Source organism: Lepisma saccharinum, chromosome 2 (genome assembly GCF_977018435.1).
Source record: "Lepisma saccharinum chromosome 2, izLepSacc3.1, whole genome shotgun sequence".
Classification (NCBI taxonomy): Eukaryota; Metazoa; Arthropoda; class Insecta; order Zygentoma; family Lepismatidae; genus Lepisma; species Lepisma saccharinum.
In genome coordinates, this window is record NC_139230.1 from 141,459,939 (window position 1) to 141,464,324 (window position 4,386).

Sequence of the window (4,386 nt, forward strand, 5' to 3'; positions counted from 1 at the left end):
CTTAACCATCTACAAGTTTCTTGTGAGCACTTTATACGGTGAAGTTGGTCAGTTGCAGAATGGTCCTCATTTAATCCACAAGGCTGCATACTCTTCGGCAGGTAAATCTTTGATGACTTGACAATTAACGTACACGGATAATTTTTCAGTTGTATTTGTTACAGTTAAGAAATGGTAAACTCTATATTTTCAATTCCATTTTCTTTGACGAGGATAAAAACATCCCTGGCAGGGATAAAAATATTTTTTTTCCGGGATAAAGTGTTTTGTGAGGGGGAAATCCCCTGCACGCCCCACCCGTTAATACGTACACTGGGTGTCATACACAAGAATAATGTGTATCTTTCCAGAGTTGCATAAACCTGACATTTTAGATAGAAAAGAAAGGGAAAGAAGTGTAAGGGAGTTAAATCCTGTGAGCAGAGTGGTCCCTAAACTTACCCCTGCCACCCAATCCAATAACTAGGGAATTGCTGACTCAGATGTGCATGAACAGGTGCAGCTTAATGAAGGAATGTACCATTCTGCTGGAAGAAATTGGGGAAACCACCATCTTCCTTTAACTCTTCACTGGTATACCTGTGAACGTGGCACACACCCTGTGATATAAATGTAAGTTTGTTTGGTCATGATAATGGTATCACTTTCTGGTCTTGTCTAGCTGTTATTTGTGATGTCTGTGGTCAGACGATATCAGTTGTAGGTGGTGGCACTGGTCTCCGTCTGCACAGACATGTCATTTATACAAAAGTCTGTGTTATATGAGCATGTACCAACTGCATAACCACTTACATTGTATTTCAAAATATTTTATTTATGTGCCCACTGAATTCATGTTGTTTCACTATTTTCTGTTTCGATTCTTTAGTAATTACTTTTATCTTTGTCTCCATTCACCTTTTACTACAAATATTTCAAGCTAATCGAACTTTGAAATCTGATATTTGGCACAAATGAAGAACAGTAGATTTGAACATGGCTTGCTGAACCAGTGATGAGGGAAAAGAAGGATATTTGATTCTCAAGCCTTAAATGATAATGTTGTTGAGGAGCAATTGAACAGTGTTCACGAAAGCACTGCGAACAAGCCTGTCCCCAGAATTTCATTTCAAGGTGGATAGGGGAGGCTCATCCCTTATCAACAGTTATCATATAAAGGCAAAAAGTGGGGAAGTAAAAGCTCTGAAGATGTGTATTGCAACTTACTACACAATATGTTTAATCCTGCTAAGGAAGTAAAATTTATTACCACTACATGCTTTTTAAATGAGATATTTGTAAGATTTCAGGATAGGGAGAGGGCTTCAGCCTCCTGAACTCTTCCTCTGGTTATGTGCCTGACCATGAATCAATCTGTCTATGAATATAAACCTAATTTACTTGCACTTTCTCCTCAATATATTTAGCATGATGTAACTATGAGGTAGATTTCTCATCCCCCTTATTATGGCATTTATTACTAATGTTATGCACATAAGTTAACATCAAAGTAAATTCATAAAATAAAATAAAATATTATCCTTTTCTTGATAATTCTTTCTCATACTGTGTAATCAAGAATAATCCAATACAAGAATATAATTTGATTATTTTTATGTAATAAATAAGTTAAAATTTAATTTTAAGTGATATATATTTGGCAATAGATATTCATTAACTATTTCATGTGATGAATGTGAAAAACTACTCGAAAAGAAATAAAATTAATCTGTGAGCACCATTCTCACATGTACGGATTCAGTGTTGACTTTTGAAGGGTTCGGACATGTGAGAATAGCTCCCTTTCCACTTGAGTCGCCAACTGTAAACCACATGTATAAAGGTCCCTGTACCATAGACGCCACTTTTGGTGAGATAACGCACTTTCTGCCCCAAAATTCACGAAGGACACATTTTATGTATATTTACATTTTTAAAGTATTGTTTATGCCGATATTGCCCCGGTCAAAAGTTACCTTGCCCCCGAAAATTTATCTTAAGTTGGTACCTATGGGCTCTACCCAACTTGAGCTAGCATGGAGCTGCAAATGTACTTATTTTCTCGTAGAAATTATCGTTGTTAAGAGCAGTATTGCCCAAAAAATGGGAATCAGCAAAGCTGAGTGTCAATGAATTGAAAACTCCATCTCCACAGCCATAGCAAAGGAACTCAACCAGCAGTTCGCAGACCTGGACATTTGCAAGTGATAAAAGAAATTAAACAGCACTGTAAAAAATGGGAAAAAATTAAAACTGCTGCAGAGAATGCGATTGAAAATTTAAAAAGCTATCTCGACAGGAAATTCTCCGATTTAGAGAAACAGATGAATCAAATGCGGAAGGATCTAAATTCCATGGAGGAATATGGCCATCATCTAAACCTGGTTTTTAATGGAATCAGTGAAAGTGAGGGTGAAAAGTGCGAAGCGATTGTGTCAAAAATCATCAATGAGCAGGTGAATGTGAAAGTGTCTCAAGATGTGATCCATTGTGTTCACACACTGGGAGCACCACGAAGTGATGGAAAACCTAGGCCGATCATCGCATGGTTTATCGCCCCCATTCAGACACCTTGCCCAGGTTCACACCCAATTGAAGTTAACTAAATATCGAATCATAAGAGAGATCATTTATAAGACTACGACGATTTTCAGATTTTCTAAGTGGTGTATTTTGTATGATATCACTCTTCCTGCTCATAATACCAACTTGACTCACAAATATTAATTTGTTTTAGTATATATTTGTGTGTGTGACTTTTGTTCAAGATTCGAGCTCATAGGCATAGGCGATTTCTCATTTATTTATGTCCTGTAATCGTAGCCATTAACCTAAGTTTTAACCAGTTTTAAGGAGTTGAATGTGGATGGTTTTAAAACATCAAGAACATTCTGAGGACCACGAAACACCATCTGCAGTACAGGCAAGAAATTATAATTGTCGTTAGTGACAACGCTAGTTAGTAAAATACATTCAAAGGTGATTCAAGATTTGGTAGGTTGGTTGATTTGGTGTTTTATGTCCATTTTATGCACAGTAAGGGTAATCGGGACTTAACCAACAGTTTAAAGTCCCTCCATCGGGTATCGAACATGGGACCAAAAGTGATCCAAGAAAACCGACACTACATGTCAGTTGCACGGATTTTTCGGTGCCGCTAGCTTCAGGATTAAGAGCTTATCCTTATACAACCAAATATCAATGAAACAATCACCATAGTCCGTTTCCAGCTATCTAGTCGATATGGTTGGGATACCACTGAAGGTTTTCATTGCAAAATAAAAAAAAATAGTTACTAATAAAATTGGATACAGTTTAACTTGAGTTTAATTTAGATGTGTATAAAAGTAAAGAAACAAAGTTTATGAGTACACATGATATAAGAAATAATCCTTTCCTTTTTCTGGGAAATGGTTGACAAAAGGGAAAGTTCAGGACACGTCCGTCGGTGTGTTTGTTTGTGTTCCATGGTTCCTTGACTTTGATTGAGTCCTCGCGACTAAACCTCCTGCAGCTGTTCAGAATCAATGAATGAATGTATTCATTCTGACACTTTTCCATTTCAATTTACATATTCACAAGCTTATGTGATTGTATCATTCTTTGATAGGCCTTACATAAGGTTTCATATCCTTAATATTTACATTATGGCTTACTTTGCCATCCAAAGATGTGACTTCATTAGCTTTATAATTGTACTTTCTCGTTATTTTCCAAGGCCCAGCGAAAAGTTCAAAGAGCTTTCATAATGTTGATCTTGTGGTCCAACGCAGAGCTTCAACACATGTTGTTCAATTTTGAACGTTATGTTCCTAAATTTTCCTTCTTGCTGTGCTCTTCTTTTGTCGGCTTTTGTCTTAAGAGTACGTATTACTATCATTTTCCTTGCTGTTGTACCTGCGCTCTGTTGAGCCTTGATGCCAAGTATATTTTTTTGCTTCCGTCTCTACATTGCTCCCAAGATGTATTTCCATAGGAGTGAATCCGTAGCGATATTGACAGACATATTCGAGCATTATGAGATGAATGGTAAGGCTAAAGGTCATTGCGTATGCTACAGGTTAACGTACGTTCGTAACAATCTGACGATCTCTTTGTTAACCCTCTCGCAAGGGTTAGCGTGTGGACTATATACTCTGGTTCTCATTGCTTTGATGCCATTTTTTTTTCAAAATTTTGCTCCACTTACGTGTACGAAATATTGATGCATTATCGATTAGTAAAATCTGAACCTTTTGTACCTGAGGTGTGTGTTCATTTAACACTCGGTTCAAAACACTGTCGGTTGTGACCTTCCAAAAAGTTTATAACGCAGTGTACTTCTAATATACATCCGTAATAACCAACAAGTTTTGAACTCCACCTCTTCCTCTTGAAAAAAAAGGTAAAGTTCTCCACTGTGCTTAG